The 21,092-nt window shown below is 30.8% G+C and overlaps 1 long non-coding RNA gene across 1 annotated transcript in view; it reads right to left on the bottom strand.

Moving 5' to 3' along the window:
- Positions 1-7,469: 7,469 nt before the first annotated feature.
- Positions 7,470-21,092, bottom strand: part of LOC142317268 (uncharacterized) — a 90,903-nt gene continuing 77,280 nt past the window's right edge. Inside the window, exons 3-4 of the long non-coding RNA XR_012754693.1 lie at positions 19,651-19,910; positions 7,470-7,677 (exon numbers count right to left, since the gene is read on the bottom strand). This is a non-coding gene — a long non-coding RNA (uncharacterized LOC142317268). The remainder of the gene's footprint in view (positions 7,678-19,650; positions 19,911-21,092) is intronic.

The raw sequence follows: 21,092 nt of genomic DNA, 5'->3' as shown, positions 1-21,092 counted from the left end.
TTCAAAAAACACTGCCCATCTTTAAAAAAAAATAAAAATTTATTTACATAACTTATAATTTTGGTTTAGGTCTCATGTCATACAAAAACACATCAAGTTTGTTAACCAACATTCACTTTGGTTCGATATAAACGCCATTTGTAATGCGATAAACGAGGTATGTGAGAAAAGTAATGAGATTGGAAACACTGCGAGCGATCTGGCAACGCTGTGTATACCGGTCTGTGCTAGACCAGTTTGTTCATCCCTTCCACATGCTCAGTACGAGTTTCAACTCCGTTCAACCAACACATTATTTTTGGCAATGCTATCAGTGAAGTTGTGTTTTTGTTGTGTGTTACGAAAATGGAGCTTCGGTATTTAGAGTGACGTTGTGCAATCAAGTTTTGTCTTAAACTTGGGGAATCCGTGAGTGTGACCTTCGAAAAGTTGGGCCAGGCCTATGGGCAACATTGCTTATCAAGAGCACAAGTTTTCCGCTGGCACAAATCATCTTTTGAAGGCCGAGAACACGTTGAAGATCAACCTCGCTAAGGGAGATCTTCAACTTCAAAATCTGACGAAAACGTTGAGCATGTGCTGGTTCTTGTGAGATCAGACCGTCGTTTAACAATAAAGATGATGAGTGAACAATTAAATTTAAACACTTACACTGTACATCAAATTTTGAAAGACAATTTGGTCATGCGAAAGGTTTGTGCGAAATTGGTGCCGAAAATCTCACAACGGAGCAGAAGGACAATCGAAGAAACGTGTGCGTTGATATCCGGACAGGATTGACAATGACCAACCCACCGGGTTGGTCTAGTGGTTAACGCGTCTTCCCAAATCAGCTGATTTGGAAGTCGAGAGTTACAGCGTTCAAGTCCTAGTAAAGCCAGATATTTTTACATGGATTTGAATACTAGATCGTGAATACCGGTGTTCTTTGGTGGTTGAGTTTCAATTAACCACACATGTCAGGTACGGTCGAACTGAGAATGTACAAGACTACACTTCATTTACACTCATACATATCATCCTCATTCATCCTCTGAAGAATTATCTAAACGGTAGTTACCGGAGGCTAAACAGGAAAAAGAAAGAAAGAAAAGAAAGGATTGACAATGACCAAGAATTCTTCAATCGTGTGATCACAGTTGATGAGTGCTGTATATTTGAGTACGATCCTGAAACAAAGCAGCAAATCGAAGAGTGGTACACTCCGTCATCTCCTCGACCAAAAAAAATGTCGAATGAGCAAATCAAAGATCAAAACCCTGCTGATTTGATTTTTTTACAGTAGGGGTATCGTGCGTAAAGAATTTCTTCCTTCAGGACAAACTGTAAACCAAGTGTTTTATAAAGGTGTCCTTGAAAGGCTGAGGAAAAGAGTGATTCGCGTGAGACCAGACATTGCACACAAGTGGATGCTTCATCATGACAACGCCCCGTGTCACATGACCATTTCCATCAGGGAGTTTTTGACCTCAAAACGCATTCCTAGGGTTCCTCAACCCCCCTATTCATCTGATTTGAGTCATTGTGACTTTTTCCTTTTCCCAAAATTGTAAAATGTCTCAATAGGACGTCATTTTGGAACTCTGGAGAACATTCAAAAGACTATGACCGACCAGTTGAAGCCTTCCAGCGCTGCTACCAGGAGTAAGAACGACTCCGCCGGTGTATAGCTGCCCAACTAATAATTTTTTTGTTTGAAAAATTGTGTTGATAATAGTGTTGTTTGAAAAAAATAAAAACTTCGGTAAGTAAAAAGTCAGTCTCATTACTTTTCTCACACACCATGTACATCCCAAATGATGGAAATTTCAACATTCCAGCTGTAACCAGCAGGTCAGACGTTAATTCGAAGTCTTAGCTCAACAAGTTCAGTAGGAACATAAACACGATCATTAATGAAACTCCATAAGATAAACTAGCGGGGTCAAATCTGGGGAGCGAGGTTGCCATAAAATTGGAACTTTACAACCAATCGACTGACCTGGGAATCGAGTATCAAGAAAATCTCTGACTTCTAGGCGATAGTGAGGTGGTACCCTGCCTTGCTGATAATAATGGGGTCCATCTTAGTCATCATCATCTATGTGAAGAATTAGAAAATTTCAGAGCATAAGGGATACCATTTACGGTTGCCTCTTGGAAGAAGAATGGGCCGTTCTGTCTGGAAGAAGAACAGTCTGTCTTAACGTAGGTTTGGTGTCAAGAATAAATTCTATGTCTACTAGTAGGATTTCGTACTCTACGAAAATTACATTAAACTACAGTTGCGCTGCAGTTCAACTTAATTTTCCCCGTAAATATATTCATTTTTAACTGCTCTGGTGGCGAAATTCGTTACTAATGAACTACGTGAGTCAAAACTTGATGTATTTTGCTAGGAAATGAGACCTCAACAGAATCTGTAAATTATCTAAATAAATTTTTATGTTTTTTTAAAGTTGCAAATTCCTTTTTGAGTCACCTGGTATAGATTTTTAAACAAACTATTTTTTAGTGGAATTTTTACCTCATTTATTTATTCCTTTATTGTAATAGGATGGACCCACAAAACAAAGAAAAAATTTATACTGTTATTATTATTTTTTATATTATAATTCATTTGATTAAAATTATGAATATTGAAATTTTTGAAGTAAATTTTGATTTAATGAATAATAAATTAATTAATTTTTAATTTTTTTTTTATTTTGCAAGGAAGACCACCAAGGTCGTAACATAGAAGAATATATAAAGGAAAGGGGGATATAATATACAGACTGGCATTAAAAGGAAAACTTTCATACAGAAAAGAATTTCGGTCAGATCAAATATATACGTATTTCGAAATTTCTTTAAAGATATTTGTATGGTATTTATCGATTAATTTTACTGATACATGGATAAAAAACACACAATAAAGTAAAGAATAATTTTCTTTATAATGTGGTTTATAGTAAGAAACTTAAGAAAGGTTTGGGTTATAAAATTAGAGATAGAAATGTATTAAAAGCAGTAAGAAAGGATAAAAATTTATGTAGAAATTCTAACGAAAGGGGTCTTTATAGAGATTAATTCATTTAATCGGATATGTTTAGCAATCCAGATTTAATTAACTTTACGGTAGCGGAGAAGAGTTGAAAGTTAAAACTGTAGAAGAATTCAAAAATTAGAATATATAATTCATATCATTAACGGCGATTAACACTTACTAGTAAGAACAAACAGCATCAAACCAGTGAAATAACTTCCATTATGATTTCTTTGAAGAAGTTCGAAAAATTATTACATTTTCAATTCTTTTTTGTTAAACTCCGGGACCACCGTTAGATATTACTTCAGAGGAAGAGATGAATGACAACCTTTAATAAATTTTTAACGTAACTCTCGCGTTGACATTGCATGATTCAGAAAAAATCATTTGAAAATTTTTACTTTGATATGTAGAAATAGTAAGTTTTTTAAAAATAATCTCAAAAATCAAATTTATTTAAAATTGTGTAATTTTGTTTGTTGAATCATTTCACACAATGTCTTTCTTTTATTGTTTTCTTTATAGTAGATAAATTTAAAAAAAATTATTTTTACAACATAATATCTAATATTTAAGATTTTTACATAAAAACTTTTAGAAGTATTTTTACTACATCTATGACTAATCTACAATAATTCATTTCTCGTAATTTTAAATAAAATAAAAAAAATAAGGACAATTGACATGTAGAGTCAGCTTAATTTTTTTAAATAAATAAATATATCAACTTTAACATTTTTTTATCTCTGATAAAAACAAAATCTATTACCGTACAAATAATATATGTTCTGGCAGTAAGCAAATATTTACAATCAGCTGAGTTTCATACGATTGATAAAGCAGTTCACCGAATATCTATACTATTATGCAATGAGGAATAGGGTGAAAACCAAAATTCACCGAAATTTTATTTCGGTTTTCAGATTTCAACGGAAATATCCATTTTGACCAACGTTGAATCCATTTTGACTAGTTTCGACGTGACATCTGTACGTACGTATCTATTTCGCATGACTCAAATACGATTAGACGTAGTACGTTGAAATTTTTTATTTAGGACTGCTGTAACATCTAGTTATGCATCTCCCCTTTTGATTGCAGTTGACTACACCAAAAGTCTCCAAAAAAGCCCAAAATCTAAAAAAATTGGAATTTGCACTTTTTCTTAACTGCAGTAATAAGCCTCACTGAGAGCTTTTCAACGATATATCATAAGTGAGTGGTACTTACTTTCATTGGTTCCAGAGTTACAGTCAAATTAAATTTTAATTAATGAAATATTTGGTCTTTCAAGGGGAAGGCACATCGGTTCGATTCAGACTTCATCTCTGACTTTGTTATTAATTTAAATATATTGATTTGTTAATAATTATTAACCTCTGATTGTAAAAAACATTTACAATAAATAATAATTCAGTATTAACAATAAAAAGAGAATATATATATGAAAACAAAATAGAACTTATTAGTGAAATAAAATTTTATTTACTTTTAAAAATGTTATATGTAATTTAATAGGCGTACAAGGAAGTCATGTGCTGTTCACATCAGATTTGGTGAAACATCTGATTATTTAATATTATTTGAAAATTATAATTTAGAATCGTATTATTTTTATTTATGCATTTGTTTCAGTCTACTTGAAAATAAATACCTCTATAAAATTTAGTAACCTTCTCCTGTTTCTTTTTGCTTTCATTTTGTTGATGGTTATATCATAATAATTTAAAAAACATAGTATTAGATACATTTATTTAATGAGTAATAAAAGGACTTTTACTTTAACCTAATATATCAGGTAAGATTGTTGAATTAATAATTGTATAAATATTTGATGTTAATAAAAACTAATATTTTAACAATTGTGTAACTGTCCACTTTTATTAATGAATTAGAGCGTCGTATTTCACTTTCAAATGAAATAAGTTTAAATTATGTGCAGAAAATGTGTGTATATATAATTTAAGCTACCTATTGTAATGGGTACCATGATTTGACTTTCGGAAAATTTCGACATATCTTTGCGTTTCACATCCCCCAGACCCAAAAAACCACTGTCAGTTCAAAAGTTTATTTAATTGTATATATAAAAAACAATTTTTGATATGATCAACCCTTTCGGCAATAGATGTTCAAACTTTTGCTGGAAATGTAAGAAGATGGGACTTGTCGTATGCTAAACATGTGAATCTTTTTTCACATGCAACCGTTGTTGTATTGAGTAAATTTGAAGTTCTTCTTAACTTTAAGATGGAAATCTTTTTTATCCCCTAATTAGCACCGGTGAAATTTACCTCCGCCTTCCGGGGTGCCGAAAGGGATTTTTTTGTAAGGGATAAACAAAAAAACCGCCCAATCTAAAGAGTACTAAATTTTTACCCATGTTTCTTGGCATAAGTGAGAAATGTTTTGGACATATTCATTTCCAAAAAAAAAGGTGTATGTATATATATATATAATTAGTAAATATATATAATAATTAATAAATATATATAATTAGTAGTGGAGGTTTGCCGGTTGAAGCACAAACCGTAATGAATTGAATTAATGAACAGTGAAGAGGGGTGAACTGAATGATTCGAAACAATCGAATGAATAATATTACATAATAAAAGAATTAAATTTACAGTAAGTAAAGTAATTTATATCTATAAAGAGGAAGAGGGTTTTTGTTTTTTCGGTATAAAAAAGAAAATTATTCGGTCTTTCGCAACTAAATTTCTATTTAGATATATTTCATCTCAAAGAGAATTGCCGGTTGAAGCACAAACTTTAATGAATTGAACTAATGATTGAGAACTATGAGTGTCTAACACTATGTGAGCTGGGTTTGAACTAATTATGAAGATTTAAAAACCAATTTCAAGATGTTTTGAGAATCATTCCGAGTATCAGGGATTAAAATTGATTTTCGAATTTTTTTCCAAACCCTATTATTTTTTTTTAATTTTGGTGAATGTAACCTATATGTCAATAAACCCATTTCTAGATTTTTTTAAATCACCTTGAAACGGGATGAAGAAAAGAAAAAATATTTTTGAACAATGATTGTAAATCTCTCAATCCCGACTATAGTAAACGAGATATTAAAAATAAAATGGAAAGATTGGCCCCTACGGGAAACGCATAACTATATGTGCGGGCGAAGCTCCGTCAAGGAGCTACTTACGTATTAAATTTTAAGTTAATGAAAGAAATTTCGTTTTTTAATATTTCAGCGATTTACTTAAATAGTATCTATACTAGTTTGAAGAACTAACTTTAATAGAAGAAAAACAAAAACCACTTACCTAGGTAGGATAAACCTGTTGTTACTTGATTAATCACTAATGTTGTTAGGGCTTAATACTCCATATTGAATATATTTATCCTCTCCCCACCATACAACAGATTACATTTAAATTTTATTTTTATAAGGTTGGGCATCAGATACTCGTCACCACTAATTATTATTAACATTTGTATGTGCATTTTTCTTTGTATAACCATTTATTAAATTATTTTATGCCTTTCAAATTATAATAATTACTTTATATTCATTAAATCTATTTACGCGGTAATCAAGTACTTACGTAATCATGAACTTATTTAAATCTATACCTGTAACTAGCAAACTGCATCTATAGATATGTTATTATATATAAAAGAAAAAAATTACTTATATTCGTAAAAAAAAAATGAGGCTCATCTTCATATTCTTGTTTTTCTGTTATAATTTTAGGTACTCTAGATATAAAATAAATAAAAATTAATACAAAATACTACATTATTGATATATATATATATATATATATATATATATATACATATATATATATATTTATCGAATCACAACTATCGATTATATCGGTTTTCGATTGTACTATTTTTCTGTTTAGCCTCCGAAACCATCGTTAGGTATTACTTCAGAGGATGAATGAGAATGATATGTAAGAATGTAAATGAACTGTAATCTTGTGCAGTCTCAGGTCGACCATTCCTGAGATGTGTGGTTGATTGAAACACAACCACCAAAGAACACCGGTATCCACGATCTCGATTGTACTATTTTTTTTTTTTTTTTACCTCCTAGACCATCGTTAGGTATTGCTTCAGAGGATGAAATTAATGATTTGTAGCGTATGAAAATGCCATGCTGACCGGGATTCGAACCCAGGACCTCCGGATGAAAGGCCGAGATGATATCACTCGCGCTACGGAAGCCGGCTCAATTGTACTATTCACATAATTATTCCTAACTAAACAGATTATTTATTATTAAGAAGAGAAAATTAATGAAACAATTTTTTTTTATATAGTAACATAGATTGATTACAACTTTATGAAGTTAAGCTTTATAAAAATGTTTGAATTTAATATAAATTTCTTATGACAACTACAAGAAATAATTGATTAATGTTTTATTAATGTACTTTAATAATTTTATTAAATAGATCGAATAGAACTGATCAAGCGAACACAATGTTTAACCCATTTTATAAGAAAATATTTCTATATTTTTTGTAACGTGTTCGTGAGGAGACGGAAGTTCAGTATAGAATACATATCAAAGCTGGAAACGAAGCTGGAAATCGAAGCTGGAATTTACTTGAAAGAAGACTGAGTAGGCTACTTGTACTGGACCTTGTTGATCTTTGAGGCCGTGGGTGATCATTGAAGTGCGTGACCTGCGGGATGATACAATGATTATCATGTTAATGATAGATTAAACTCTTAGAATCTATATTGTTTTTATTTGCCTTTATCAAACTTTATTATTTTTTTTTATTAAATAATTGCTACGTTTGCGATATGAGAGATGAAGCATATTATTATTGTATTTCAGATGGGCTGTGATTGAATGGTATTCTAAAAGGTTACTCTAACCAGAAATTTTACTTATGATCGCAGTCCTTTTTGCGACCAATATAAAAATAAATTGCACAAAAATAAAGTTTCTATAATAATCTACGTAAATTTAAATGAAATAAGTAATGAAAAATTTAATTTAAGATAATTAAATTTTATAGCTAATATAAAAATGTTATGAATAGTATTATTATTTAAAGCACGTAAAAATTTATTTAGATAACTTACAGATTCGGTCGAGTTATAATTTCATAACAAAACCCATCAATTTTGACTCACTATGTTCATCAGTATCGAATCCGGCCACCAGTGCTGTCACCTGTGTTATTAAAAATGGATACATTTATTGATGCTGAACGTGCTCCCTGTGTGTTTTGGTTCACGATTTAGTCAGAAACTGCAGTTCAACGTGATTTGTAGAGAGTACAGTACGGATCATCCTAGTAGGCACACAGTTTACTCTTGACTCCAAAATCACCAGAACACCAACACATCACTGAAGCTGCTGTAAAACATCTCAGGGAAAGCTTTGTACGTAGTTCAAAGAAATCAACTCGACGTGTGTTCGTGAGTTTGGCATTCCACAAAAGACTGTTTCGCGCACATTAGTAAACGATTGCCCTTAAAGCCATACAAATTAACCGTGGTTCAACACATTACAGATTGTGACAAAATTCTCGGCTGCAGCTTTGTACGAAAATGATGAATTAAATTGCAGGCAACGTTACACATTTTTAGACAATGTAATTTTTAGTGATGAGTCAACGTTTCGCATTAGTGGCAAAGTGAACATCCCTAACTGCCAAATATGAACACCGAAAATCTCGATTTAATATTGTAGCATATTCCTGATAGTAAATTTGTGCCTTAAGGAAACAAAAACTGTACAGCACGTTCTTCTTCCAGAAGGAAGTCGTAAAGGTTATCGTTTATCTGTACATATTTCAAAATTTTCTAATTCCTCAGTTAGACGATAATGACCAATATGGACACAATTACTATCGACAAGACGGGGAACCACTTCACTACCACCTAGAAGTCCAAGAATTTCCTGATAATCGATTCTCAGGTCGGTTGATTGGAAGTAAAGGTCCAATCGCACGGCCACGTCGCTCCCAGATTTGACCCCGCTAGATTTTTCTTGTGCGGGTTTCATGAAATATCGAGTTTTTGTACCACCTTTACCTGCTGATCTTATTGGGCTAAGACTTAGAATTAACGCCGCAGCTGCAGAGGTAACTCTCGACTTGCTGGCTACAGTCCGGAATGGAATCGACTTCGTATGGGATGTAAGTCTCATTACAAATGGAAGCCATATCAAACTAAAATGAATGTTAGGTGACAAACCTGATGTGTTTTTGTATGAAATGAGACCTCAACCTAATCTGTAAGTTTTCTGTAAAAAATTTGTATATGGGTTTAATGTTGTGAAGTCGTTTTTGAATTACCCGTTATAACAAACAATTTTTTGTCAGCTATTTTTTCTTAATTTTTAGTAACTAATATAATCATTTCATTATAATTTAGTTAATAAAGTTTTTAATTAAGTTTGTTAATGTGTTGGGTAATTTTCTCTCAATTGATTTTACAATGTCTTTTTTTATTACATTTGCTTCATATTAGCTCGAGAAAATTTCAGAAAATATTACACGTAAATATATTTTTTTTTTTTTTTAGGCAACGAATTTATCAAAGTAGTTTACTTCTCTTTTTCCTTAGCTTTCTATTGGAGATAAGTATTTATATATATATATATATATATATATATAGTTATGAAAAATAAACAACAGATATTTACTGATAAATCAAAAGTATTACTATTCAAATTATTAAAATTTAATTACTCGAGTTTATTTGAGTGTTAAGTTGAATCGATTCTGTTAAATACTAGACGAAAATAGTATTAACAACATTGAATTTTAATGAAAATTGTAGTATAGTTAATTATTTACTATTAATCTACTATCATTGTGGTATCTAACTCAGATACTAATCATAAACAGAAATAGTTTATTTAAACGAAATGCTACGTCGTACGAACACCAGTAAAACACTGCTATTATATAAAATAAATTCATGTTGTATTCATGGCTCTGTCAACGGTGATACCGAATGACATCACACGTTAACCACTATGTATAGGAATTAGATAGCCTTGTATTCTATTTCATTTGAAACCTGTAGATTCATCCTTGGTGTAAATTGGTTAGGGTGTCTGTGGATCATTCCTGTAACTAAATAATGTTTGACAACTGTTTAAGCTTAATGGTTGAAGGCGCTGCTATGTAAAGTCATATTCAGAAATCTGTCCTAAAATACAAAAATATAAATAATAACAAGTTTTATTCTATGTTTTACTATTCCAGCTGTATGTATAACTATATATATATATAAGGAAAAGTATGGTTATATATAAAAAAATCACTTTTCTGGTTTTTGGAAAATTTCAATGATTCACAAAGTAAGGAGTTGATTAAAACTAAAATAAAAAATAAAACATTTTTTACGGATGGGAAACATTATCACATTAGCTTTTTTTCAAAAAAGTGAGTGTTGAATGACAAACTTGAGGTGGTTTTTCTATGAAATAATACTAAACCGAATCAGTAAGTTACCTCAATAAATTGTTAAAGGTTTTTAAGTTGTGAAGTTCGATTTGTTGTTATTAAGATTATTATTCTTCCTGCTAAGATCACTATAATTTCTATGTTGAGTACTGCTTACCTTTCTTAGCTTCATACTTTAATAACTTGTTGACCCGTTTCGGAACCATTCCGTTGACAAAACTTATTGTACTGGTACTTTAAATTTCTGTTAATTTTTATATAGCATTTAGTCAACGCTCCTCCCTATATTTGACGCTATGCTTTATCTGGCCTTCTTCTTTTTTATTTGTTGTAAATGGTTATATTTATCTTCTAATTTTATTTATCTATTTCCTGTTTTCAATAAATTGAAAAGAACATCAGCTTGGTTGTTGATCTGTTCATTTATGACCGTATTATTTTTTCCGGTATTTTTTAATTTAAGTAAGAGGTTTCTTTTTAATTTTAGAATAAAGAATGAACATTTTAGAAAATCTAGAAATCTTTAAATTAAAAAGTAACAATAAAACTATCATAAATTGACTAGATCAACAATCAAGCGGATGTCCTTTTCAATTGATGGAAAACAGGAAATATTTACTATTATATAAAGAGGAAGAGGGTTTTTGATTGTTCGGGATAAACAAAAAAACTGCCTCATCAATCGCAACCAAATTTTTACCAATGTGTCCTTGTATAACTGAGAACGTTATTAATATATTTCATCTCAAAAATGTCATAGAAAATATATTTATATACGTAGTACTGGAGGTTTGCCGGTTGAAGCACACATTTTAATGAATTGAATTAATAAATCGTGAATTGTGAGTGTCTATCACTGTGTGAGCTGGGTTTTAACTGAATGATTATGAATTTTTAAAAACCTATTTCTAGATTTGAAATTTCGAGTTTTAAGGCATCAAATGCATTTTTGATTTTTTTTAAACCCTGTTTTTTTTTTTTTTTTTTAATTTCTCGGTAACAAATGAAGAAATCAACCTGATTTTTTGGTGAGTATATCTCATGTCAATAAACCAATTTCTAGATTTTTGAAATTCGATCTTGAAATGGGATGAAGAAAGGTAAAATCATTTTAAACAATGATTATAACTTTTCCCAATCTTGGACGCACCTGCGTGGCTGCACCTGCCTCCGGTTACATGACTGAAAAACATAAAAAAAAAGATTGACCGCTACGGGAAACGCAAGTAATCATATACTGCAGGCGAAACTGTGACGCGGAGCTATTAGATAAATAAAATTAAACGATAAGTATAACAATTAGTAACAAGAAAAAGAGCAGAAAGGCACGACGTCAAATATAGGGAGGGGTGTTGACTAAACGTTATATAGAGATTAACAGAAATTTAAAAGTACCAGTCCATGGAATAGAATTGTACTGAAATGCGTCAACAAGTGATAAAAGAATGAAGATAAGAAAGGTAAGATAGAAATTGTGAAGTTTCTTTTGAATCACCCAGGATATAGAAAATTCTTTAAAATAAGTACATTTTAAAAATACTTTTCGTCAGTTTAACTAAATCATTAATTAATGTAATACTGGTTTTAATTTAATTACTTAACGGAAAATATTGATTCTGATTTAGGTAGAGTACCTGAATATTCCATTAACGAATTTATTAGGATTTATTAAGAATTTAATAAGAACTTATAAAACTTTACTAAGACTGGGTCGTTCCTACTTATTTATTGCTACAGCTAATTTTATTGAATCTAAGTTTATAACCTTTTTATCGTTCTGTTTTTAAAATTGAATTTTAATTAATAGCACAAGCTAGTAAATAGTTTCATTTTTAATTTTTGTATCAATGTTAAATGAAAATTCTAAACTATTTATTCACAAATAGATAAAGGAATAGAATGAAATATATATAATATATTTTATATTTTATGACGATCAATTTAGAAAAAGTATGAAAACTCACTTAATGGTTAACATCATTTGAAAAAAAAGGAAGATTAAGATCGAAAAATAAAATATTATAAACATAACAGTTTAATTTAAGAACGATTATTTATTTTGAATTTAAATTAACAGCCCTGAAAATCCCTAGAGCTCCGAAAGTACTAGGATTTACACTTTTTAAATTGTTGGTAAGTGGAAATTTAATTTGTACAACTGTATTAATACCAACGGTGGAAAATATTTAGTAAATTAAATGTAAACAATACATAAATTGTTTTTAAGGGATCCCTATATTTAGTTTTTAGCGTAATCATAGACAAAAAACCCCTTTTCACAAAGTTAAGACGTGGCGAAAGGGATTAATTTTTTCAATGCTTCTTTGATTAAATTTCCGTTTTCACTTCGACGAGCAAGCCAAAACGTATCTAGATCTTCACGTGTGAATTATAATTGTAACGTTTTATCAGCAGACATTTCGATGATCCGTTCGTGAATGTCAACCAGTAACTTAGCAGCTGCAACAAAATTTTCATTAAATGGATTCAGTACCTATCTGTTCGAGACATCATTTTTATCTTCCGGGAAATGCTCCACAAACGGGATTTTTTTCACGTAAATGCTTCTCTATGCTATCCAGACTTAAGTAAACAACAGTGTCTCCTTCATCCAAAACTTTTTCAATATAATCAGAAGTGAGTGAAAACATATCAAATGTTTGCTTTGAAGGCGAATATTCCAGATATCAAGCCTCTGAATGAAAAGCATGAATTCCAATGCCATTAATAAAATATTTTCATAATGTTCTTGTAAATTCACAATTAAGTCGTTTAAATGCGAAAATACATCAGCTAAGTAAGAAGCAGTAATATATATTCATTATTCTGTAAAAAAATTGAGAATGGTTTTTTTCCAAGAAAAATATTATTAATTCATCTCTTAATTCCAATAACCGGGTTAACATTTTTTCCCGTAAAAACCATCTGACGTCTGTATGAAAAAGAGGATACTTTTTCTCCCACTTCATCGCATAATTTAGTAAAAATTCCTATCGGCACGTCGGAAGGCGGAGGTAGATTTCACCGGGGTAAAATACGGTTAGGCGAACTCGGATTGTACGAGCTCGTGTATTACTTTCCATGTTTTACGGACACTACGTTTTCTCATTACACTATAAGCTATTGCTAAATTTATCAAGACTTCCTTATGATTTTTCCTGAACTGCTTGACAATACACCTATTTGAGGATTAGTGGGAGATTCTAGGTTTGTCTCTTTGTATTGATAAAAAAAGACAATGTTTTCAGAAAGTTTTATTTAAAACACGTATAAATGTAACAACAGTGATGTTGATACATTTACAGATGATTTGAAAGTAAAATAGGCCTATATTACCCACACTAAGTACTACAACTTATGTTAAATACACTACTTTGTTTGAATATACCGAACTTTTCTTCTTAAGTCTAGGCACATTTACATAATTTCACATTAAGTAAGGATAATACCCAGAAAAATCACACTTCTTGGCAATAAAATATTGTCACTTGTAAAAATTAAAATATACACAATAATAAGTCACGGCAGTTTAAATGCGTTCACTTCAAATTCACTCAATGGCTTCATATGTAAACAAGTTTCACATGTTTAGCAAATGGGAAGCCTCTTCTTGTTATAATTCCGTCAATATTTTAGTCATCCCTTATCGTAAGGGTTGGTCATATCAAAAGTCGTTTCAGACAAACTTTTTAGATAATATTTAGAGAACTAACAAACACTTTATACCGATTCGATACTGTGCTTATTAAGGAAAGTATGATATTTTTTGTCTTCGAAACCCAGTTTTTCCACCGCTTGGGCCAATGGTTGGCGATATCAAAAAACTTTACTTAAATAAGTTTTAGGCCCTTATCCAAAGAATAGTAAGAACTTTAAACGAATTCGATATTTTACGTAATAAGAAAGTTATAGCGATATTTTGTTGGTTTTTTTTCGAAAAAACTTTTTCCACCTCCACGGTCCGATATTGCCCATTAACCAACTTGGCCGAGATTTTCGGTCGTTATATTTTATGTAACATTTTGAAAGCGATTGGCGCAAATTACTACAGTTATCGTGTCCACAAGAAAGTGAAATATATATATATGGTTTTGGGGTCTGGGGGAAGTGAAACGCGAAGACATGTAGAAATTTTCCGGAAGTGGAATCGTAGTACCCATTACCATTGGCAGCTTTCTTATGAAATCTACCTAAAACAGCCAACTCTTTAAAGGTGACTTCTAATAAAATTAAGTATTTTTACAGCTTTACAAAGAATTTGTTTGAGATTTTCCGGCATATTCTTCCTGGCAAAAGCATATCTGTGAAGGAAGCAGTTTTGTCCATTCCTCCCTTGGTACAAGACGATTTTTAACTTTTTCAGAAATCCATTGTTATTTCCTGTCTTTCCACCATTGCTAAATACTGCAATACATTTCCTCCAGTCATTGTTATAGTTTTTAGTAGCTTCACAAAAAATATCAGAAAGTCATTGTTCTGTTGCACGTCCAGGTATTAATTTGCAAAACAACATATTTTCTTTGATGTACTGACTCTATCACATTCATATTACAGAAAACATAAGACCTGAGAAATGTTTGCTACATCAGTTGATTTATCAGATTGAATACTAAAACATTCACTTGAACTCACAAGGTAAATTATCTGATAGTCTTTTTTTTGCGATTGAGGAGAGAAAATCTACTACCAGACGCTCCGGCACGTAGCGCTGGATGTGTGAGGTTTCCCGTGAGGTTTCCCGCGTAAGGCGGGGACCCATTAAAAATCCCTCCCGTCCCCCCCACGGTGAGCTGGCAAAACCACCTAGTGAGGTACACATCGTCACCACGCGTGCCTACGGGTACTCCGGGTGTGGTCCTTCCTTAAGGGCTTCCGGCGTCCCCCGGGGGCACCCAGCGGCGACAATTATGTCGGACCCCCGCCGACCACCCCCGAGGGCTTGCCTTCCACCACCACTTCGAGACTGCACACTACCTTATCTTCTTCCTTCATCTTGTAATTTCACGGAGAGAACAATTTTGAACCATCTCGAGCACCTGTCCCGACCAGCCCCCGAGGTGATCATACTCTCCCATCACCTTCTCAAGTGAAACCGCCTTATTAAAGAGTCGCTCCGAAGCCCATCTCAAACATCTGAGTAAAGTATTTTCAACATCATCCGCATCGTCACAATAGTGACGTAGATGTGAGCCACGCCTAATATCATCGATTCATCTTGATACTGTGTCGTTAGAAAGCAGAATTTTTTTCAATTCTTTTGCTTCTTCCACGTCTACTAAAACACTAATCATATGAATTGTAGCAAGCAATATGAGGTTTTCTGCAATTGTATGGGGTTTGGACATCTTAGCTACACTTAATGCTAGAAGATAAGATGCCTCAACTGTTCTTTTATCAGTACAGCTTGATTTAAAAATAGAAACTTATTGATTTCTCAATGTACGTAATTTTCTTAAGAAACAATCCAAGGGTTTGCTTATATGATCCAGATGTTTAGTTTCCAACTGTCGAATTTTGATGCTTCATGCTTTCATGGGAAACAAAATGAAAACAAACAACGTACTGTGGCTTTCCATCCACAATTTCAATTACTGTCATTGTACACTCTTGTCTTTTTACCAATCGATTCGTTAGATGTAGATGGCTCAATTCGTTTTTTCACAAATTCATCCATTTTGCATAAGAATTTAATTGAAAAAAAACACACAGTTACACCGTTTGACCGTACACTAGAAAACCGAAATCTCAATTATTATTATTATAATTTTCAATGAAAGTACGCTGTTAAAGAATTACATAAAGGCATCAGACCCATGTTTCGCATTCGAAACTAAACTGATGTTCTGCAATCCCTTAATCCTCTTTTATACTACTGAGAACACGACTTGTTCAAACATATACGCATGTTATAACACGACACTCTCACAGCGAATATTATGCAAGCAGACCAAATTTCAAGGAGAACATACACATCAAGTTGCAACCTGTAGATCGTTCATGTCTGTACACTTCATACATGTATGTTCATAATCAATGCAGCTAAACAGTTTCAACTAGAACTAGATTTCATTGGCTTGTAAGGGGGGGGGGGATTCAAGAAATTAATTTTTTTTTACTTTTTGGGAGTCGTGGAGCAAAAAAGGTTAATAATCATTGCACTAGATAGTACACACACATATTTACGTTTATGGGTGAGGTCTGATAACCTTATATTATAATTATAACACACAATTATAATTATTATTATTATCCTTATCATAATTGCCTCTAAAGAGAGAGATTGTGGGAGAGAGTATTAATTTTTTTCTCATTGCAGTAAGAAGATATAAATATTCTTATTATATTCTATATACCAACAAATACTTTCATATATTTTTATTATATCTACATGATTAAAATTCAAGTGATTTTTATGAAATTAATTTTTAATAGCATTAAAGGTATTCTTTTAATTTTCTATCATATAAGACATCATTATTAAAAATATTTGTCAATTACTTGTTTATTAGCTTTTAAATAAAAGAACCATCAATTTTATTTAATTGAAATTTTCGTCTTTATAAAGTAAAAATATCAATGAAATTAAGGAAAAAATGTTACTAATACATAAATTAAAATTTATATCATTAGTATTAATATATATCGTATGATATATATATATATATATATATATATATATATATAATATAAATAATATATACAATATATAGTATTGTAATCTTTTTTTTAATAACGTGCATCTAGATAATAACACAAACCACAAAAATGTTTGACGTCATAACTTCCTGTAATATTTTACATCACATAGTTTAAAAAAAAATAATATAGCAATTTTTGTTAAAATTGGTGTGACATGAAAATAAAAACACTTTTATTTTAATTTTATTTCTAAGCATCTTCTTTCATTTTATAACCAGTAAGCAGATTTTTATTTCATAATATTTATATTGTTTAAGGGATACCAATTTTAGTATCTTTTTTAAAATATTACTGTTTTACAGAATATTAATTATACCTTCTTATAATTTCAAATAAATTTTAATTTTAGTTTCCCGGCTATACGCTGATATAACGGGAAAATACATAAATCGGTAAAAAATAAAAATCTAAATAATTGGTCTTCTAATGTCTCTAAGACATTTAAAAAAATACATTTAAGTAAATTATAAATAATCTACGAAAATAATTTTTATTCCACTGTTCCCAAGTCGAATTTTTTTTGTCAGAAAGACGTTTGTGAGCACGTACGTACGAATGCCAATACTTACATGCCGTATATTTGTACGTACGTATGCCTATATTTGTTCTTATAACTCTGGACCCTGTTGACCGATTTTCTTAAAAATTGATAGAAAATTACTACGTTTGATTGGGAAGGAATGTATTAAATATTGGCAAAAATTAGAAAAAGGGGTGGAAGGGTTTGGCCGAAATAAATTTCAAATCTTTACTGGGGCTCTTCAGCAAGAGTTTTTTTTAGGATAGTTTTGGTATTTTTATAAAGATCACAAATTACCAAAAATTAAAATATAATATTCAACCCCACCCTAAAAAGTGGCTATATATTTTTCTTTCTTTAGCTATATTTTTTTGGAAAAAAGAATTAATGGTAGTTTTTTGCATCTGTTTTTTGTAAATCGATAAACCTTTCAAACCCCTATAAAATGTTTTGGGCATTCCATTCCAATTTACTGCGATAACAAAAAATATTATTTTAATTAAAATCTTTTTAAAATTTAAATCCCTCTCGCAAGCTTCCGGTAGCATTTAAAATGTAAAAATTTAACTTTTTTTCTAATAACTTATTCTCGTATTTCTTGAAAACAGAAAATTAGCTAAAAATTGTCATCTTATTTCTAGAAAATTACAATTTTGATTATTTATAATGATGATTGTACTTTTACATTTTTTAAACAAATTTATAAAATTCTGTTTAATTTATTATCGCCATTTACGGATTATTTACTTAGAAATTAATTTTACCCGAATACTTACCTAAAAATTAAATATTTCAACATAATCAAACAAGTAATTTTTTCTTTTTTTTAATCAATAACATTTAAAATTTATTACGATAACTTCAATAATTCTTGGAAAAGAACAAGAATACAAAATAATATCCCCACTGTTCAACTTTCATTAAGTCCTTCACAAGTATAGAAAACAATTAATTTTTTTTGTATTTATTTATTTAACTATGTATCTATCATACAATTATAAATAAATGTTTTTACATGAATTATTTTGTGCAATAAAAAGGTATTATTTAATCTTAAAGATATAAAAATAGTTTAAAATTAGAAGTATTTTATAATATGCAAAAAGATACTAAAAGCAAAAAAAAAAACGAAAAACTAATTTTAACATATTGATATGAAATTTTGGAACACAAAAAAATAAAACTACCCAAATATAAAAGAAGAGAAATATAAAAAGCTATTTATATATATAAGCTATTTATCAAAGAAAATACAAATTAAAACACTTCATGGCATAACTTTAACTGTATATTATTACAGTATAGAAAATAAGATAAGTTTTTGTTTCAAGTGGAAGAAATTTTTGCATTTGAATTTTTTTTAATAGCATATTATATAATACACATATATACAGATGTAATTTAAACGTGCATACAAATATCTATTCTCTTCTGACGTAGTCTAAAACAAAAAGATAATCGAGTTAAATTTCAAGTGGCTTTTGTAAATTCAATGCATTTAAATTAATACAGATGCAGCAGCAGTCATTTGAATCTTTGTTCTGTTAACGCATTCAATGATATTTCATTTGTTCAAACAAATATTAATAATTAGATGACACTTCATTGCACATGTTTTTTATTTTTTTTTTTTAAAGAGAAGGTAAATATGTAACACAAGTGTTGCAATTCGTTATAGTTTTAATTTGTTATTGACTATCCTAACCATAACTAAGCTTTTGGCTATATTGTATAACTACAAAATATTATGTAAGTTATTAAAAGAAAAAGATAAGTTCCTAAACTATAAAGCCAAAATCTATCCGACCGTTTTTCGTAACCACATTTTTGGAATAAGCGTTATATAAATGACGATTTGACGAAATTTTTCATGATTGCGTTTTTCGCAACCCCCCCCCCCTCCCCACCATCCTTATATATATATATAAAATCTGATACACGAGGTAAGTCAAATATTATCCGCAATGTAGTTAGAAATTTTATTGCAATACAAAAAGGAAACTTACATGTTTATCATTTTTCAACATAAGTCCCCTTGCATGCAACGCACATGGTCGTTGCACAAGCTTCCTGATGCCCTCAAAAAAGAGGGGTTTTTCCGTTGAGCTGCGAGCTAGGAATGCACCTCTTCTTTCACTGTTTCGTCCGAGGTAAATCGATGGCCCCTTAATGCCTTTTTGAGTGGACCAAACAAGTGGTAATAAGAAGGGGCAAGATCCACTGAGCCATGGTTAACGGCAGAGCAGTTAACCTAGCAGCAACAAACCTGCACAGACATAACAACAATTAAACCACGCATGCGTCATCTATGCAACATGACAGTACTGCCAACATAAACAAAAATATAACTAAATTGCAGATCCCCGTAATTTCTAAATTGACATATCCTCGTATATATATATATATATATATATATATATATATATATATATATATATATATATATAGAATCTGGAAATATTTTATTGTATATGCTATATATATATATATATATATTCCTTATTTTCACTTGTAAAACGTATTCTAAAAGTTTTTTTTGTGAGACAAACTGTATATAAATTTTGTTATGTATATCAAACTAAAAATTTTGAGCTTATTTAATTAAAAAATTTTAATACTTAAAATGAATAAGAAAATTTATTTTTGCCTTATTTAAAAATTATATTTTTAATTTTAAATTTCAAAAAATCTACATTTAAGAAATAAGATTGATTAAAAAATTTGATTTGTGAAAATGTACACTTGGCAAGTAAAATCTGCTTTCCACAATTAAGAAATTTCTTAAACAGAAATTAAAAAAAAAAAAACAAAATTAACCCCAAAAGTTACCTAATATTTTTGAATAGATACAAATTGGGGTAACTCAAAATACCGTAAAACACATTCGTAAAGAAAATAAGAAATTAACAAAAAATATTTTTTTAAATTTATTTTAGCTTTTTCTATATTAACGAAATATTGTGTATTTATTTTCCTAATGTGTATGTTACAATCTGTTCAGCCAGTGTACAATAATTAATCCCCTCATAATCCATTGAGATGAGTATGATATGTATGACGTCTAAATGAACTGTTGTCTAGTACAGACAGAGTGACTGTTCCTGAGACGTGTGATTAACTGAACCCAACCACTAAAATAATAATAATAATAATAATGGAACACCTGATATTCCAGTGCTCGCGGTGGGACGAGGAATGCCGCGACTGTACTGGACATCTCGAGGTGGGCACCATCGTTGGAACGATGTTACGAAGTTCGGTGGACTTCGTCACTGTGAAGGGGTTTGTGTCGGGAATACTGCAACTGAAATATTGAAAAGCGAGGGGGTGAGGGACAACTCCGTACGGAACTGCCGTTCGACCGGGCTTAAGCGGATGGACGGTGTTGAAGTGCGGGGACTCTTGAGCCCTTGAGCTAAAAGACTGTCCCGGCGGGGCTGTCCCTCCG

Source organism: Lycorma delicatula, chromosome 1 (assembly GCF_047948215.1).
Source record: "Lycorma delicatula isolate Av1 chromosome 1, ASM4794821v1, whole genome shotgun sequence".
NCBI lineage: Eukaryota > Metazoa > Arthropoda > Insecta > Hemiptera > Fulgoridae > Lycorma > Lycorma delicatula.
The sequence above is the reverse complement of the archived record's forward strand: the minus strand, read 5'-3'. Positions and strand labels throughout refer to the sequence as shown.